Genomic DNA, 21,205 nt, shown 5'->3' with positions numbered 1-21,205 from the left:
TGTGGCTCTGTATATTAAAGATTGACGACACAATTATGAAAATCTTTGCATTTTCCTTGAAAAAGAACAAACAATATATGCAATGCCTTATGTAACTAACAGAAGGGCCACAATATTAGACAAGATCTAAACTTACTTAACTGCTGTAGACATTTTCCAAATGAAATCACAAGGAATAAACTAGGAGTACGGCTTGTTTTATACATATAAAGTTGTTTACAATATTAGTTTCGGGCTCGCCCATCTTGACGCCTCTTCTGCCGCCCACTTTTTCCCCATAAATCAATTCCTGTCGTGTCCAATTCCTTTTAATGTCAAAATCTTGGCTCTGGTCTACAAGTTCAGTTACTTATTTTCCATGGCCATCTTGTTACCAGGTTTTTCTCCTTGCAAGCTCACTTCCAAGGACTGTGCACAACATTGGAGAATATTTTGGCTTTTGCGGTCTTATTAGGTCACCATATACAAAGCTAAATATATTCCACTTTTTTTTTTTTTTTTTGTATTCAGATAACATCTGTAAAGCTTTCTAAAAACTCTGTTAGAAGTAGAACATATTGGATATATAGATCAATGTAACCTGGACACACATATAAATCAACCGTGTAATACAACTTCTAACAAGACCAGCATTCTCAGCTGTAACATTGCCTGACCTGCCTGCTAATATATAGAAAAGCAACAGAATGGACTGATAGAAGTAATACAGTAAAGAGAAGCTACAGTTACAATTTATTTTATGTTTATATTTTTATTAGTAGTTTGCATATCTACCTTAGATTTTGCAAGAGCTTCTGAAAATGTAATTAATTTATTGATTTAATCAACTGTTTCATAAGCTCCATGAGGGCAGGGAGTGATGTGAATGTACAATGTATATGTAAAGAGCGCTATATAAGTACAGTAAAACCTTGGTTTGAGAGCATAATTCATTCCAGAAACATGCTTGTAATCCAAAGCACTTGTATATCAAAGCATTTTTTTTACAGGGTATAAAAGAGAAGAGAGGCACCTCTAAGTGTAGCAATAAGTTGCTAAATGTTGTACCTTCATTAAATGTAACCGTATTGCTACACTTAGAGGCTCCTCTCTTCTTTTTTTATACTCAGTTGTGACATGACGCTACTCTTATATCAAGACATCGCTTGTATATCAAGGCAAAATGTATTAAAATATTTTGCTTGTCTTGCAAAACGCTCTCAAACCAAGTTACTCTCAAACCAAGGTTTTACTGTACCTTAAATAGTATTAATAATAATAATAATAATAATCTGGAACATTGTATCCCATATATCAAAACAATATTAAAGCTTAAAAAAAAAAGACTATTCTTTCCAACATTTTGAAAGTCAATATCTTACCACCCATTCATAAGAGGAATCTATACTTAAATTACCCCTGCTTCATTTATGTAAGAATCTTTTCAAATGTTCATAACAAAAGAAAGACAAACATATAAAAAAAAATTAAAATAAAAAAAAAGGGGGGAAGAAAGAAAGGAAGGAAGGAAGGAAGGAAGGAAGGAAGGAGAAAAAGGACAAGAAAAACAAAAACAAAACAAAAAACACAACAACAAAAAATGTAATAAAAAAATAAATAAAAAAAAAACAGACATTTCCACACACACATCCGTGCATGGATGGATGAACAATTCATTTTATAATATGATCATTAGCTATTTAAATGAATTGAAATAGGGAGAGATTTATAAAAAATATATATATAATAATATATATATATATATATATATATATATATATATATATATATATATATTTTTTTTAATAAACTTGTTTGGCTTGTTTGGCCTTTGGTGGAATACCAGACACTATAAAGCTCACCAACTTCTGAAATTTGAATTAATTTATTGATTTTTTAAACTGGTTCATTTGCAACTGGAATCAGTGTCTTGCAAATGAGACATTTGTCCATATGGGTTAATCCCATGCTACCAAGCCATAAAAACACAATGCATTGCAGATTTATATCTAAAGATCAGGTAATCTCGCCGATCCAAGATTGGTACTTTAAAAGACAGAAAGGTTTAATCCAATCACATGGTAGATAAATCTATTTTCTCCATAATCTGTTCCAGGCTGGAGAGATTTCTGCATTAAATGAGTGAAAGAAAAAAAAATGGAATTACCTTGTCAGATGGACATGAGAAATCCTTAAGGAGAGGAGTTTTGTGGCTCAGACTATTCCTGAGTGTGTGAGTCCCAGCCAGAGACTCCTCACAGGACAGCTGCAGCTGATGTCAGATGATCACGCCTGAAATCTGAGCATCTAACAAACTCTTCAGGTAAAACTTGCCTCTCTCAGGTTTCGGACATTAATTCCCTACTTGGCCAGTGATATGACATGCAAGTATGTGCTAGGAGAAGGGCTGCGTGTACACGTGTGAGGACCCAGGGGACATCTGTGTTGTGTGTCTTCACTTATCATTCTGAGCCATGTGTTCCTCCTGTGGCTTGTTAAATCAGGCCGCTGCTGGGAGAGTTTAGACGCGGTGATGATCGGACCTTTAAGCCCCATACACACTATTCGATTTTCTGCAGATTTTTGTCTTCAGATTTGCTAAAACCATATAACAGTGGTCCCCAACTTTTGTGGCACCGAGGACCGGTGATGTGGAATAGAATCGTGCCAAGGCCGGGGGGGGGGGGGGGGGGTGTTGGGTTGTTATGTGGCTTTTCGCAGGCAATTTGTCAGGGAAATGGCTGGTGTTAACGCTTCAATAATCGCAGAACATTGGCTGATATGTGGTTGGGATGATTGAAGCACATTATTTCTGTCATTGCATTGTAATATAAAATTAAATGGTTAAATGGCAGGTGGGGATTGCCACGTCGCCTGCCACCAGGTGTGGATTGCCACTTGCCACGTCACCAGCCATCAGGTGTGGATTGCCACATCGCCTGCCACCAGGTGTGGATTGCCACCTGCCACCAGGTGTGGATTGCCACTTGCCATGTCACCTGCCACCAGATGTGGTTTGTCACCTGCCGTGGTGGCCGCACATGCCAGTGAGGGAGAACAGCGGTAATGCAGGGCGGGTGGTGAGAGATGATATCATCTCTCTGCTCTTCCCACCTCGGCGCAGGGTAGCAGCCCCGCTGATTGGGCGGAAGTGCCGAGGTCCGGGCGGGCGGTGAGAGATGATCTCATATCTCTGCTCTTCCCGCCTCGCCGCAGTGAAGCAGACCCGCTGTGTGGGCAGAAGTGCCAAGATCTGGGTGGGCGGTAAGAGGTGATCTCAGTCATCTCTCTGCTCCTCCGCCTCGCCGCAGTGTAGCAGCCCCGCTGTGTGGGCGGAAGTGCTTTGATCCAGGCAAGCGGTGAGAGATGTTATCTCTCTGCTTGCCCGCCGCCGCACCTCACACAGTGCAGCTTTCGCGGCCCGGCTGCAAATAGGCCACAGCCCGGCAGTATCAGGTCAAACCTTAAGCCCTGGTTCACATTGATGCTACTTTGAAATCACGCTTTCACTTGGAGTAGCGTGATTTCTAAGTAGCAAGGCCAGTGTGATTTCAGGTGCTACTTGATAGACATTTGTGTGGTTTCATGTACAGATGTCTATTGAAATCGCACCTGAAATTGGCAGAAGTAGTGCAGGAACTACTTTTGCAAATCGGTGCGTTGCTGCAAAATCGGTGTTGCACCGATTGGAACAGTGCCATTGCCTCCAATAGGCTGCGACTTGTCATGCGATTTTTCTCTCAAATTTGTATGCAATCAGACAGGCCCTTGCACTACATGGTTTTGGCAAATCTAAAGACAAAAATCTGAAGAAAATCTAATCGTGTGTGTGAGGCTTTAAGGGCCCATTGAGATCTATGCCTGTGGTTTTATTTATATTTTTGCAGCATTAAAGTGTTTGTATAGTCTTTTTTTTTTTTTACTTTTACCTACAGGTAAGCCAATAATAAGGCTTACCTGTAGGTAAAAAAAAATCTCCTAAACCTTTACGGTTTAGGAGATATTCCCCTTGCAGTGAGCCGCTGAATGCAGTGGTGCATGCGCACAGGGGATTCTCGGCTTAAGGCCCGGCAGACGAGAAATCTCCCGCACGCATCGCAACTCCAGCCACTCACGGCGCTGGAGCCGCGATACCCGGAAGACACGCCAAGGGGAAATGTCATCTCCCTCGGCGTGGACCGGCAGAGGTACCGACGCCTCGTTCTAAGGTGCATACTAGCTCATTATGCTTTTCCTTTACAGGTGGCACAATTATTTTTATATTTTTTTTGACTATACAACCGCCATATGTGCATATGTGCTTTGATGCGCTGCCATTGGCTTTTATGGTCCTCCCTAAGGCCTCATTCACAAGGGGGCTGAGGCCTGTAAATATCCCATGAGCCAGCAAGGCACACCTTTCAAATTGTGATGAGCGCATGCATTCCCAATACGTGGTTGCAGCATCTAGTGGCTCAAGCCTCATAAGCACATGGTCTATTCACAATCTAGGAGATTTAGTGCCTGTGGGAATGAGGCCCAAGGGCTCATTTACACTGTTACATTTTAACGTGCATGGATGTGTTTTAATTTCCCTATAATAAAAATAGTGTCTGTTCCCATCTTAGCTAGGGTTGCCACCTCATCCCTTTAAACTCAAACACATATTAATTACACAGGTTCTGTGGCTGATTAAGGTGGTAATTAAACTCACTTATTGCCTTACCTGCATTCAATTAGCCTCAGAACCTGTTTAATTAAAGTGATACTATAGGTCAGTGATGGCGAACCTTGGCGCCCCAGATGTTTTGGAACTACATTTCCCATGATGCTCCACTACACTGCAGAGTACATGAGCATCATGGGAAATGATGGTTAATTAGATTTGGGGATAGTGGCGCTGCTTATATTTAAGTGTACACAAGATGTCCTATATTTTAGGGCGATGTTATATTTGTAGGGGTGCTCCAATTACTAGGAGAGACCAATGGAGGTGGGTCTCCTAGACCTTATTATCGTTTATCCAAACGACCAGGTGCTACCCCCTATTATTGCTTATAATCCGCACTGGTGTCCCAATGATCCGTTGGTTCTTCCAGTGGAATTAGTACGTGTACTTCAGAGGGAGTATGAGATCAGCCAATAAGTTAAATTGTATTCTGGTAGTGTCCTATATGCTAGGTGTCACATGTGCTTTTAAAGTATGACCTTGAAGTGATAATATGTGCAATATGTGTTCAAATCCAATATTCCTTGATATCCAAATAAAATATAAATAAAACACAGAGAAAATATATGTATAAAGTGTCCCCCAGGGCACTATAAGTGAAAATTAGGGGTTTACCCCCCTTTTTGGTGGCTAAACAAATATGAATAAATGCCAGCCAGATAATATGTGAATAGTTGGTGCCTAGTTCCAGGGCACTGTGCAGGCAAAACGTAAAGATTATATGGTGAACCTTAGTGTGAATCGCTTCTACCAAATGGTGAAAAACAAAACAATATATATATGTAAATATGTAAAGAAAAAATAATAATAATAAAAAATATTGCAAATAAGGACAATACTGTACGGTTAAGACCACCCGCAAGAAGTATTAACCTGGTATAAAGGTTAGGTGCAAAGCTAAAGTTGTTACATAGAATAGGATAAACAAATGTGGATAAATATATGAACCAACTGTGATTATTTAAAACACAGTCCCAAAGGAAGTGAACATGTGAGGAATGAAGTGGAATGTCCAAGTTCACATATATAAATAATCAAAAAATGGATGAGCATAGACACCCCACAGTGGGTGTGAGCAATAGTGTTGCTTGAAAAAATCTCTTAATTAAATAGGATCTCAAGAACCAAACAATAGTTCAGTTTGGAAACAATGTATCGCTGGTATTAAAAGTGCATGATTGGAGAAACAAAATAGTGACTTCATGTGATTTTCTTCTCGATTGATTTAAACGTGACTTTTGTGCTCCCCCTGTTGGGTCCCCACTCACCAGATGTTGGCACCCCTAGGGGCAAAAGGCAATGGTGGTGGTACCTCGATACTTGTTGTTGTGCTGGTGTATAAAACGGCAAACCAATGCTTTATCACCTCTCCAGAGGGGGAGGGAAGAAAATCCAAGCAGCTTCCAGGTGTCCGAGGGATATTGATTAAAGGAGAAAAAAAGAAAAAATCCACATAGCGTGACACTGCGTTTTGTAAAAGAAAAAGACCATTCGTCTTTATTTAAAAATTATATATTGGGTGGTATAGCAAACCAATCAACAATCCCAAATCCCCGTGGGATATATGTACAGGTAAGCTTTTTTAGGAAACCACTTCCATGGAATAAAAAGGGGTTTTTTTGAAGATCAGAAGACCAATCAAAAAAAGGATTTTGCAGAAAAATTAAAAATAGAGAAATAAAATAAAATGTGGAAACACAGTAAGCCCTGTTATCTGTTTCTACTCTCGAGCTAGCTAGCGAAGCCTGTGCCAATCGGTGCCGCCGTGCAGCAAGCAGAGAGCGTCCGTGGCTTTCCCTGTCAGGCAAATCGCGGCTCGGAGGACAGCGATGCAGTCAGCTGCTGGGCCGTGCGTACGTGTGTGCTTGCGTCTATGGTCACCTGACGCGTTTCGTCGTATGACGTTCTCAAAGGCGATTCAAGCTCCAGACGTACGCTCATGTTTTTTATACACGGCTTTGGATGTGTCCCGCCTATCGTGAGGGAATTGAATGGCTGGCTCTACGGTTACTTTAACCCTTTGGTCCTCCCACCTATTACCCTTGGTATAATCTATTAGCATTATGTGGAAGGACACAGCCGGCGCCGTAGACAAAAATAGCACTTTCTATTTATGTTAAACAATCTAGTGATTAAGCAATTGTTAATGCCCCAGTATGAACATGTAATAAGTGAAGTCCATATGATGAGAATCCATTATACTACAAACTTTCTGATGCAAATACACAACACATCTATACAGTGATGATAAAGAGACTAATTATTGAATAATGATAATTAAATTTGTATATATTTATATAACCACATTAATTAAATAAATAGTTTTCCTGACCTGTGGGGTCAGGGGGAAATATTATGCAGAATGTATGGGATGGTAGTGGTTGGAATATGAGACTCAAATCAGTGTCAAGGAATCCTATCAAGATTCCATAAATATCCAATACTATAAATAATTCTATGCAGATACCTCCATGTATTTATAGTGTATTATCCCATGTGCATGGTGGGCAAGCTTTATGTTGTACCTGACACATATGTGAAGCTAAAGAAGAACCCTGGACCCACATATAAAAAACAATTATCCAAATATGTCAAGAAGGGAGTAAGACTGGGGATCCTGAATACTAAAGAGGCGAAGTACCTGATATCTGAGTCCACTAAGACACCAGTCATATATCAGGTGCCTAAAATTCACAAAAGACTACAGAAACCGCCAGGAAGACCGATCGTAAGTGGTATAAATTCCATATTTTCGCGTCTAGGAGAATACCTGGACCAATACCTCAAACCACTGGTAACGAAAGGGAGATCCCATTTGAAGGATGGCACTCAACTAATGGTAGAATTAGGGAATATCAAGAACACTGAGAATCTACTATTGGCAACAATAGATGTGGACTCGTTATACACAAGTATAAGGCAAAAAGACGGACTAAAAGGAGTGGAAAAGGCACTGCATGAACTTACTGAAATGAGGCAAGAACAAGTAACATTTATATTAGAGGGCTTGAAAATGGCCATGGAAAATAACCACTTCTGGTACAAGAAACAGTTCTATGTACAAAAGAAGGGCGTAGCGATGGGGGCTCGCTACGCCCCCAGTGTCGCTAACTTATTTATGGACATGTGGGAATCAGAACATATATATGGGCAGATTATACCTCAGCTACGACACTACAGAAGATACATAGATGATCTTATCATCCTCTGGGATGGGACAGAAGACAGCCTAAAAACCTTCATACAGGAATTAAATAATAATCGATTTGGTATAACCTTTACGGGGAAATGGCATGATCAGTCTGTTGACTATCTGGATCTACAGATCTTTAAGCACAATGGGGAGCTCTGCACAAAAACATTCTTCAAAAAAACCGATAGAAATGGATACATATCCACCTCCAGCTGCCACCACCCCCAGTGGATAGGCAATATCCCAAAAGGACAACTGCTGAGAGTAAGGAGAAACTGTCGACGATTAGAAGATTATGATATCCAAGCAGAAGTACTCACTAAGAGATTCCTCGAAAAAGGTTATAAAGAAGATCTATTAACCAAACTAAAGAACAATATCAGATCAATGGACAGGGAAACACTGTTGAAGAAAAAGAAATCCACAACAGTACCAAAAATGGATTTATCCTTTATCACTGGATTCAATAACCAGTATCGACAAGTGGAGAAGATTTTTAGAAAGTACTGGCCCATCCTCAGAGAAGACAGAACACTGGCTAACATTCTTCCACCTCGCCCCAAGTTCATCTACCGAAGAGCTCCCACCTTAAGGACACATCTAGTGCATAATGTATTAGATCCTCCTCAGAACATCAACATATGCCCAGACCTTAAAGGCTTCTATAGGTGTCAACGGTGCCTCCCATGCAGAACCAACCGACCCCAACCCCGGAAAAAAACCACATTTAAATCCACAGTATATAACCAGGAATACCAAATAAAAGAACTAATCACGTGCAATAGCACGCACGTGACTTATGTTATTGAGTGCCCATGCCACCTACAGTACATAGGCCGTACCACCAGAGCCCTGCGTGTAAGAATCCGAGAACATATAAGAAACATAAAAAAAGGCTTCTCTAAGCACAGCCTCTCGAGACACTTCGCAGAGAAACACCACAAAGATCCGAGTTGCATGACCTTCTTTGGGATCGATATGATCAAGGATCACTGGCGGGGTGGCAATAAACGAGTACAAGTGTCACAAAATGAAACAAGATGGATACACAAGATGGGATCTCTAGCGCCTAGGGGCCTAAACTTAGACATAGATTTGAATTGTTTCATTTCCGATTTTTAATAAAAATAAGATCATTATAACTAGATACCCCATTGGAGGTCCGACCCTTACCAACAATACTTCAGATAAAACGTATCCCCTGATTTATTCCACACAAAAAGGAATCTTTTTAAAAAGAAGGTTATTTTTTGTTAGGAATACTCTCTGACAGAATCAAACAGCAGAACCAATAGGTGAACTCCATCCTAGAAGTATCAATTCCTCACCTCCAGACTAAGCATAATAAAAGCAAATAAAGTTATCATATATAAAGTACCAATATAAGATCAAAACTAAATATAAAAAAAAAAAAAAAAAAAAATTTTCAAACAACTCTATCTCAATTAAAAGAAATGGGCTCTGGTCCATAACATCCCTCATCCTTAGACAGGAGGTGACTATATTCCATAAAAAGTTATGGGGTTCCTAAATATTCCTTTTACAAGCTACCGGCACCAATCTGAAATAAATGATAGGCCCCATTGGAATATAGAAAAATCCGGCATTATAGAAAGGCACATATGCAGTATTTCATATATATATTTTGTTTTTTGTTTTTCCATATATGGATCAAAAAAATTTTGAATAAGAACTCCACGTCATACTAATCTGAGAGAGAAGTATGGAACCATTCCTTTTCTTTCCTCCTAGTATATAGATTATTCACCTAAATAGATCGCCTGAGATGACAATATAATGCTGTTTTAGGGGGTAAAAACCCCCCGCCCCACCCTCCTTCATCACGGGGGAATAACGGGCTCCCCCACATAAAGCTTGCCCACCATGCACATGGGATAATACACTATAAATACATGGAGGTATCTGCATAGAATTATTTATAGTATTGGATATTTATGGAATCTTGATAGGATTCCTTGACACTGATTTGAGTCTCATATTCCAACCACTACCATCCCATACATTCTGCATAATATTTCCCCCTGACCCCACAGGTCAGGAAAACTATTTATTTAATTAATGTGGTTATATAAATATATACAAATTTAATTATCATTATTCAATAATTAGTCTCTTTATCATCACTGTATAGATGTGTTGTGTATTTGCATCAGAAAGTTTGTAGTATAATGGATTCTCATCATATGGACTTCACTTATTACATGTTCATACTGGGGCATTAACAATTGCTTAATCACTAGATTGTTTAACATAAATAGAAAGTGCTATTTTTGTCTACGGCGCCGGCTGTGTCCTTCCACATAATGCTAATAGATTATACCAAGGGTAATAGGTGGGAGGACCAAAGGGTTAAAGTAACCGTAGAGCCAGCCATTCAATTCCCTCACGATAGGCGGGACACATCCAAAGCCGTGTATAAAAAACATGAGCGTACGTCTGGAGCTTGAATCGCCTTTGAGAACGTCATACGACGAAACGCGTCAGGTGACCATAGACGCAAGCACACACGTACGCACGGCCCAGCAGCTGACTGCATCGCTGTCCTCCGAGCCGCGATTTGCCTGACAGGGAAAGCCACGGACGCTCTCTGCTTGCTGCACGGCGGCACCGATTGGCACAGGCTTCGCTAGCTAGCTCGAGAGTAGAAACAGATAACAGGGCTTACTGTGTTTCCACATTTTATTTTATTTCTCTATTTTTAATTTTTCTGCAAAATCCTTTTTTTGATTGGTCTTCTGATCTTCAAAAAAACCCCTTTTTATTCCATGGAAGTGGTTTCCTAAAAAAGCTTACCTGTACATATATCCCACGGGGATTTGGGATTGTTGATTGGTTTGCTATACCACCCAATATATAATTTTTAAATAAAGACGAATGGTCTTTTTCTTTTACAAAACGCAGTGTCACGCTATGTGGATTTTTTCTTTTCTTTTTTTTTTTTCTCCTTTAATCAATATCCCTCGGACACCTGGAAGCTGCTTGGATTTTCTTCCCTCCCCCTCTGGAGAGGTGATAAAGCATTGGTTTGCCGTTTTATACACCAGCACAACAACAAGTATCGAGGTACCACCACCATTGCCTTTTGCCCCTAGGGGTGCCAACATCTGGTGAGTGGGGACCCAACAGGGGGAGCACAAAAGTCACGTTTAAATCAATCGAGAAGAAAATCACATGAAGTCACTATTTTGTTTCTCCAATCATGCACTTTTAATACCAGCGATACATTGTTTCCAAACTGAACTATTGTTTGGTTCTTGAGATCCTATTTAATTAAGAGATTTTTTCAAGCAACACTATTGCTCACACCCACTGTGGGGTGTCTATGCTCATCCATTTTTTGATTATTTATATATGTGAACTTGGACATTCCACTTCATTCCTCACATGTTCACTTCCTTTGGGACTGTGTTTTAAATAATCACAGTTGGTTCATATATTTATCCACATTTGTTTATCCTATTCTATGTAACAACTTTAGCTTTGCACCTAACCTTTATACCAGGTTAATACTTCTTGCGGGTGGTCTTAACCGTACAGTATTGTCCTTATTTGCAATATTTTTTATTATTATTATTTTTTCTTTACATATTTACATATATATATTGTTTTGTTTTTCACCATTTGGTAGAAGCGATTCACACTAAGGTTCACCATATAATCTTTACGTTTTGCCTGCACAGTGCCCTGGAACTAGGCACCAACTATTCACATATTATCTGGCTGGCATTTATTCATATTTGTTTAGCCACCAAAAAGGGGGGTAAACCCCTAATTTTCACTTATAGTGCCCTGGGGGACACTTTATACATATATTTTCTCTGTGTTTTATTTATATTTTATTTGGATATCAAGGAATATTGGATTTGAACACATATTGCACATATTATCACTTCAAGGTCATACTTTAAAAGCACATGTGACACCTAGCATATAGGACACTACCAGAATACAATTTAACTTATTGGCTGATCTCATACTCCCTCTGAAGTACACGTACTAATTCCACTGGAAGAACCAACGGATCATTGGGACACCAGTGCGGATTATAAGCAATAATAGGGGGTAGCACCTGGTCGTTTGGATAAACGATAATAAGGTCTAGGAGACCCACCTCCATTGGTCTCTCCTAGTAATTGGAGCACCCCTACAAATATAACATCGCCCTAAAATATAGGACATCTTGTGTACACTTAAATATAAGCAGCGCCACTATCCCCAAATCTAATTAACCATTACTTCCAGGTTTCATTGAAACCTGTCAGGGAGGCAGCAGCTTAATTAACCCTTTTTATCCTAAGCGCGGATCCCCCCAATCCATCATGGGAAATGAAGTTCCAAAACATCTGGGGTGCCAAGGTTCGCCAGCACTGGAATAAGTTCACGTTTAAAAAAATAAAATAAAAATAACAAGCATGTCATACCCTGGGCAGAGGAAAAGAGCATCTCCGTCGTAGGAAATTCCAGGGCTCAGGTGAGTAAAACAGGGGGCTAGGGGGCTGGTCACTAGAAGAGATTTTTTTCACCTTCATGCATAAGATGCATTAAGGTGAAAAAACACCAGGGTTTACAACCCATTTAACCACTTGCCTACAGGGCACTTTCACCCCCTACCTGCCCAGACTAATTTTCAGCTTTCAGCGCTGTCACACTTTGAATGACAATTGCGCGGTCATGCAACACTGTACACAAATGAAATTTTTATAATTTTTTCCCCCACAAATAGAGCTTTCTTTTATTGGTATTTGATCACTTTTCCCCCCGGTTCGTAAATGTCTGTGGTTGCGGGAATGTGCCAGTAAAAATAGGCGAGATCGGTTAGGCTTGGAATTGCGCATGGAGATTGGAGGCGGGGGGGTGATTGGAGGCAGGGGGTGATGGTGGCTGTGGTGGCACCACAGAGAGGGGTGGAGGCAGGGGGCAATGGAGGCAGGGGGTGTTAGTGGCAGGGGGTTATTGGAGGCAGGGGGTGTTGGTGGCACCGCAGAGGGGGATGGTGGCACCGCAGAGGGTGAGGGATGGAGACAGGGGTTGTTGGTGGCACCACAGAGGGGGATGGAGGCAGGGGACGATGAAGGCAGGGGACGATGAAGGCAGGGGGTGATTTGAGGCAGGGGGCTTGGGGGAGATTGGAGGCAGAGGGACATTGGAGGCAAGGGGAGATTGTGGCACCGCAGAGGGGGGTGAAGGCAGGGGGTGATATGACTAAATTTGCCCTTTTTATAGCGAAAATAACAAAAATATGTTTTGAAATACTGAAATTTGCAATTTAGTAACTTTCGTGAAATGCCAGTAAAAACGTGGCTGCGCCAGTAAATTTCGGGTGTCGTGCCAGTAAATTTCAATCTGGTAGGTTGGCAACACTGGGATTAACTCCTATCTTTTTTAAGGGAATATGAGTTAAGGAAGATACAAGTTAATTCCGGTAATATTTAATAGTTGCTGTCTGTGTTTCATTGGTGAAAATTTTCTTCACTTCCTGTCCCAAAGAAGCAACATGAAGTTAGAAGAAATCTCCCAGAAATTGAAGGGACTTCCCCTCTTATGCCCCGTACACACGATCGGAAATTCCGACAAGAAATCCGTGGATTTTTTTTGATGGAATGTTGGCTCAAACTTGTGTTGCATACACACGGTCACACAAATCTTGTCAGAAATTCCGACCATCAAGAACGCGGTGACGTACAAGACATACGACAAACCTTATGAAGACATGCTGTACTGCAAGCCATAGAAGAGGGTTTTATTTCTGCATTCACTGGAGTAAAAGCCACAAAATTTTCATTAGGGATTTGGCTGACTGTCAGTGCCTTGAACCAATGCTGTATCCTGGCCTAGGCCAACAAGGTAGCACTTTGCAGGGGGCAGCACCCCCATAAATCGGCCGCACTGCTTCCAGTATGTGGGCGGTTGGCATTTTGCAACTGTGGGGGGGGGGGGGGATGTCGCTTCAATTTTTTTACCATCCCTGTCCCATTGCAGAGATTTCCCTTCACTTCCTGTCCCATAGCCAAACAGGAAGTGAGAGGAAATCCATGCAAATTAAGGGAATCCATTGCCCCCCCCCCCCCGGCCATCAGAACTAGTGTCCCCACTTGAACATTTCAGGGTGGGTCTTAAACCGCAAGGGGTGTGGCCTTCACAGAAAGGGGTGGGTCATATTTAAATCAGGGGGTGCATGAGGTTAGTCAGGCCTAGGGCAGCACAAAACCTAATGCATCCCTGCCTTGAACATTTGATTTTAGATTATAGAACAGACCATGTACAACTGTTACTGTTCCTCCAGCCTAAGCTAAGCATCTGATCCTTCAGCTTCTGGACAAACTTCAGAGAAATGTGCCGATCACAGTATTCCTGACATGAGATATACCCAGGCCAGAGTCCTTGGCTTGCAACCAAAGAGTGATACTTTGATAAACACATTGAGGCAGACATCCTCGGCAATATACACACATATAGTGGACTGTAGAAAAAGAGAATATGTATCTATGTTTTCTGTTTCCTAGAGAGTAGCTTTAGGATTCAAGTTAAAGTGGAGTTTCCATCAAAAAAAAGAATCTGTCATTAATGTACATATATTAAATGAAAAACAACATTTGGATATTTTTTTTTTTTTTTACTCACCTTGAAATAGCTGTTGCTATGTGTACCCACGAAATCTTCCTTCTTCATTACCTCGGTTTCTGTCGCCATTTGCGTCAGGGCCTCTGCTCGCTACTGCTCCTGGGAAATGTGTCATCATTTCCCAGGAGTTAGTGCGCTTCCCCGAGGGCTAAAATCGCGGGACTTCCAAACCGGAAGTGACGCGATACAAGGAGGATTTCAGCGCCATATTCAATATTGGAATAGAGCCCTTTGTTTAATGCAGATGCAGGGTGACAGACATATTTTAAAAATTGGCGATGCTCTCTTCTCCTCTCTCATCCTCTACCGGCTTGTTACAATCTTGTTGTTTTCTTCGTTGTCATCAAAATGGGGCGGGCACTTCCGACACCACCGTCCGTTGTGATGGCAATCCGAGAGGTTGACGGCGCAGCGGTGCGGTTACAATGCTCATGCACAAGAATTGGGTGGGACGAGTGGTGCATGATGGTCGCAGATCATCAACAGTATCCAGGAAGTAAGTGCTTGTGGGCTTCACATGCCCACAAGCAAAATGAGAACGTCAGAGAATTTTTTTTAAAAGTTTGGCAGTGGGAGATTGGTGGCGGATTTTAAAATAGTAAGTGTAGCACTACCCCCAAAGGAGCTGCTGGTTTGATTTGGGTGGCATGTTACCTCTATTTCTCTGTCGTCTAGGGTACTAGATGAGAGTTGAAACAAAGTCAATGTCCTCACGTTGCGTTCCTTTTTCTCTGCTTTATTTACCAAACGTGGTAAAAGAACCAACAATAGGTTGAAGAGGTGAAATAGGATATAGGTGGTGGGTTCAGGTGTAGCACTTGATCGGAAGCACTCCTGCTCCCAGACATAAACTCTCGTCGCCACTCTAGCCCGAGTGGGTAGTGCCCCTGGATAGGCCTCTCTCACTGGTCCTAGCAGCCAGGGCGCCACGCGGAACCTTGGTACAGTCTCTGCCACTGACCTTCCCAAAGGCGGAAATGCGTTCGGTCCAAAATCCTCTCACTTTAAGATTAAGCATCCGGATCTCTTCTCAAAGTTGTTGCTTGTGAAATCAGGAAACTGACGGGTGATTACTGCTCAGCCTTTCAGTAGTAATGTGTCCTTCAATGAAGTTCTGGCCTCCCCTGAGTGTACCAGCCTCATGCTTGGTGCTCCTCAGACAGGTACTTCATTCGGTGGCTTCCTCCCTCTAAGACGGATAGCGCAGGACCACTTTGTCAATGCAAACCCAGTCTGAATACTGGGCTTGCTCGGCAAGACATGACTCAAGGCCAACGTGGTCCCGGAGCCAGGAACTCTGAACACGCACCCCCGGCCAGGAGGGCCAAACACAGGGGTGGTGGGTCGACTGCCCAGGGCGGAACGACGACGACCCAGAACCCGTGATGTATGTCCCTTAAATACTCTCCCCCAGCATGCACAGTGAGGCAATCAACCCCCACTGATTAGCCGCCAGTGGCGGCTGGTGAAGTTTTAGGATGGGGGGGCGCAAGACTCCGCCCCTCCACATTTGGTCCCTCCCACTTCTCATAAGCCACACCTCTTATAGAATCCACCCACTCCGTCCCCTGTATTCCACTTGCTTCCACCCATGGTGTCAGGAGTATACATCTCAGCTTAACAGGACAGAGTATACAGCCCCAGCATCACAAATCATGGTATACAGCGCAGCCTTACAGATCGGCACAAACAAACTAATAAATTACACTGTTAGTAATGAAGGGGCATGAGATTACCAGAGACTGCGGACATACTGACTGCACAAGATTACCAGAGACTGCGGACATACTGACTGCACAAGATTACCAGAGACTGCGGAAATACTGACTGCACAAGATTACCAGAGACTGCGGACAAAATGACTGCAGGAGATTACCAGAGACTGCGGATATACTGACTGCACGAGATTACCAGAGACTGCGGATATAATGACTGCACGAGATTACCAGAGACTGCGGATATAATGACTGCAGGAGATTACCAGAGACTGCGGATATACTGACTGCACGAGATTACCAGAGACTGCGGATATAATGACTGCACGAGATTACCAGAGACTGCGGATATAATGACTGCAGGAGATTACCATAGACTGTGGATATAATGACTACACGAGATTACCAGAGACTGCGGACAAAATGACTGCAGGAGATTACCAGAGACTGCGGATATACTGACTGCACGAGATTACCAGAGACTGCGGATATAATGACTGCACGAGATTACCAGAGACTGCGGATATAATGACTGCAGGAGATTACCAGAGACTGCGGATATAATGACTGCACGAGATTACCAGAGACTGCGGATATAATGACTGCAGGAGATTACCAGAGACTGCAGACATACTGACTGCACAAGATTACCAGAGACTGCGGATATAATGACTGCAGGAGATTACCAGAGACTGCGGATATACTGACTGCACGAGATTACCAGAGACTGCGGACAAAATGACTGCAGGAGATTACCAGAGACTGCGGATATAATGACTGCACGAGATTACCAGAGACTGCGGATATACAGGGAGTGCAGAATTATTAGGCAAATGAGTAATTGGACCACATCATGCTCTTTATGCATGTTGTCTTACTCCAAGCTGTATAGGCTCGAAAGCCTACTACCAATTAAGCATATTAGGTGATGTACATCTCTGTAATGAGAAGGGGTGTGGTCTAATGACATCAACACTCTATATCAGGTGTGCATAATTATTAGTCTACTTCATTTCCTTTGGCAAAATGGGCCAAAAGAAGGACTTGAGAGACTCTGAAAAGTCCAAAATAGTGAGATATCTTGCAGAGGGATGCAGCACTCTTAAAATTGCAAATCTTCTGAAGCGTGATCATCGAAAAATCAAGTGTTTCATTCAAAATAGTCAACAGGGTCGCAAGAAGCGTGTGGAAAAACCAAGGCGCAAAATAACTGCCCATGAACTGAGAAAAGTCAAGCGTGCAGCTGCCAAGATGCCACTTGCCACCAGTTTGGCCATATTTCAGAGCTGCAACATCACTGGAGTGCCCAAAAGCACAAGATGTGCAATACTCAGAGACATGGCCAAGGTAAGAAAGGCTGAAAGACGACGACCACTGCACAAGACACACAAGCTGAAACGTCAAGACTGGGCCAAGAAATATCTCAAGACTGATTTTTCTAAGGTTTTATGGACTGCTGAAATGAGAGTGAGTCTTGATGGGCCAGATGGATGGGCCCGTGGCTGGATTGGTAAAGGGCAGGGAGCTCCAGTCCGACTCAGACGCCAGCAAGGTGGTGGTGGAGTACTGGTTTGGGCTGGTATCATCAAAGATGAGCTTGTGGGGCCTTTTCGGATTGAGGATGGAGTCAAGCTCAACTCCCAGTCCTACTGCCAGTTTCTGGAAGACACCTTCTTCAAGCAGTGGTACAGGAAGAAGTCTGCATCCTTCAAGAAAAACATGATTTTCATGCAGGACAATGCTCCATCACACGTGTCCAAGTACTCCACAGCGTGGCTGGCAAGAAAGGGTATAAAAGAAGAAAAACTAATGACATGGCCTCCTTGTTCACCTGATCTGAACCCCATTTAGAACCTGTGGTCCATCATCAAATTTGAGATTTACAAGGAGGGAAAACAGTACACCTCTCTGAACAGTGTCTGGGAGGCTGCGGTTGCTGCTGCACGCAATGTTGATGATGAACAGATCAAAACACTGACAGAATCCATGGATGGCAGGCTTTTGAGTGTCCTTGCAAAGAAAGGTGGCTATATTGGTCACTGATTTGTTTTTGTTTTGTTTTTGAATGTCAGAAATGTATATTTGTGAATGTTGAGATGTTATATTGGTTTCACTGTTAAAAATAAATAATTGAAATGGGTATATATTTATTTTTTGTTAAGTTGCCTAATAATTATGCACAGTAATAGTCACATGTACACACAGATATCCCCCTAAAATAGCTAACACTAAAAACAAACTAAAAATTACTTCCAAAAATATTCAGCTTTGATATTAATGAGTTTTTGGGGTTCATTGAGAACATGGTTGTTGTTCAATAATAAAATTAATCCTCAAAAATACAACTTGCCTAATAATTCTGCACTACCTGTAATGACTGCACGAGATTACCAGAGACTGCGGATATAATGACTGCAGGAGATTACCAGAGACTGCGGATATAATGACTGCACGAGATTACCAGAGACTGCGGATATACTGACTGCACGAGATTACCAGAGACTGCGGATATAATGACTGCAGGAGATTACCAGAGACTGCGGATATAATGACTGCACGAGATTACCAGAGACTGCGGATATAATGACTGCAGGAGATTACCAGAGACTGCGGACATACTGACTGCACAAGATTACCAGAGACTGCGGATATAATGACTGCAGGAGATTACCAGAGACTGCGGATATACTGACTGCACGAGATTACCAGAGACTGCGGACATACTGACTGCACAAGATTACCAGAGACTGCGGATATAATGACTGCACGAGATTACCAGAGACTGCGGATATAATGACTGCAGGAGATTACCAGAGACTGCGGATATAATGACTGCACGAGATTACCAGAGACTGCGGATATAATGACTGCAGGAGATTACCAGAGACTGCGGATATAATGACTGCACGAGATTACCAGAGACTGCGGATATAATGACTGCAGGAGATTACCAGAGACTGCGGATATAATGACTGCACGAGATTACCAGAGACTGCGGATATAATGACTGCAGGAGATTACCAGAGACTGCGGACATACTGACTGCACAAGATTACCAGAGACTGCGGATATAATGACTGCAGGAGATTACCAGAGACTGCGGATATACTGACTGCACGAGATTACCAGAGACTGCGGACAAAATGACTGCAGGAGATTACCAGAGACTGCGGATATAATGACTGCACGAGATTACCAGAGACTGCGGATATAATGACTGCAGGAGATTACCAGAGACTGCGGATATAATGACTGCACGAGATTACCAGAGACTGCGGATATAATGACTGCAGGAGATTACCAGAGACTGCGGATATAATGACTGCACGAGATTACCAGAGACTGCGGATATAATGACTGCAGGAGATTACCAGAGACTGCGGACATACTGACTGCACAAGATTACCAGAGACTGCGGATATAATGACTGCAGGAGATTACCAGAGACTGCAGATATACTGACTGCACGAGATTACCAGAGACTGCGGACATACTGACTGCACAAGATTACCAGAGACTGTGGATATAATGACTGCACGAGATTACCAGAGACTGCGGACATACTGACTGCACGAGAGTACCAGAGACTGCGGATATAATGACTGCACGAGATTACCAGAGACTGTGGACATACTCACTGCACGAGAGTACCAGAGACTGCGGACATACTCACTGCACGAGAGTACCAGAGACTGCGGACATACTGACTGCACGAGAGTACCAGAGACTGCGGACATACTGACTGCACGAGATTACCAGAGACTGCGGACATACTGACTGCACGAGATTACCAGAGACTGCGGACATACTCACTGCACGAGATTACCAGAGACTGCGGACATACTCACTGCACGAGAGTACCAGAGACTGCGGACATACTCACTGCACGAGATTACCAGAGACTGCGGACATACTGACTGCACGAGATTACCAGAGACTGCGGACATACTGACTGCACGAGATTACCAGAGACTGCGGACATACTCACTGCACGAGATTACCAGAGACTGCGGACATACTCACTGCACGAGAGTACCAGAGACTGCGGACATACTCACTGCACGAGATTACCAGAGACTGCGGACATACTCACTGCACGAGAGTACCAGAGACTGCGGACATACTGACTGCACGAGATTACCAGAGACTGCGGACATACTGACTGCACGAGAGTACCAGAGACTGCGGACATACTGACTGCACGAGATTACCAGAGACTGCGGACATACTGACTGCACGAGATTACCAGAGACTGCGGACATACTGACTGCACGAGATTACCAGAGACTGCGGACATACTGACTGCACGAGATTACCAGAGACTGCGGACATACTGACTGCACGAGATTACCAGAGACTGCGGACATACTGACTGCACGAGATTACCAGAGACTGCGGACATACTGACTGCACGAGATCACCAGAGACTGCGGACATACTCACTGCACGAGATTACCAGAGACTGCGGACATACTGACTGCACGAGATTACCAGAGACTGCGGACATACTCACTGCACGAGATTACCAGAGACTGCGGACATACTGACTGCACGAGATTACCAGAGACTGCGGACATACTCACTGCACGAGATTACCAGAGACTGCGGACATACTGACTGCACGAGATTACCAGAGACTGCGGACATAACTGCATTGGGGGGATATCTCACATATGGATGTAATACACTGCAATTCATGTCCCTGTACTGACATCTCTCATACTAATACTCTCCTACAATCAGATTCTATGACTGATCAGCTCCTAACACTCAGCATTTCCCCCACACTGATATCACCTGGCCATGTGTCTTCCCCAGGAAGTTATAGGTGAACATGAAATAATAAAAAAAAATGTTAAGGGGGGGGGGTTGATTATGGGGCCGTTTGTAGCTGATTGCTGAACATTAAAAAAAAAAAAATGTTAAGGGGGGGGGGGGTTGATTATGGGGCCGTTTGTAGCTGATTGC

The 21,205-nt window shown here is 42.7% G+C and overlaps 1 protein-coding gene across 2 annotated transcripts in view; it reads right to left on the bottom strand.

Annotated features, from left to right (window-relative positions):
* Window positions 1–2,255, bottom strand: part of SCN4A (sodium voltage-gated channel alpha subunit 4) — a 140,942-nt gene extending 138,687 nt beyond the window's left edge. For both annotated transcript variants that reach the window (XM_040331479.1, XM_040331478.1), the window contains exon 1: window positions 2,147–2,255. The gene's annotated coding sequence lies outside the window, so the exon portion shown is untranslated. The remainder of the gene's footprint in view (window positions 1–2,146) is intronic.
* Window positions 2,256–21,205: the final 18,950 nt, after the last annotated feature.

This window comes from Rana temporaria, chromosome 12, assembly GCF_905171775.1.
Source record: "Rana temporaria chromosome 12, aRanTem1.1, whole genome shotgun sequence".
Taxonomy (NCBI): domain Eukaryota; kingdom Metazoa; phylum Chordata; class Amphibia; order Anura; family Ranidae; genus Rana; species Rana temporaria.
This window is presented reverse-complemented; position numbering and strand designations above follow the sequence as displayed.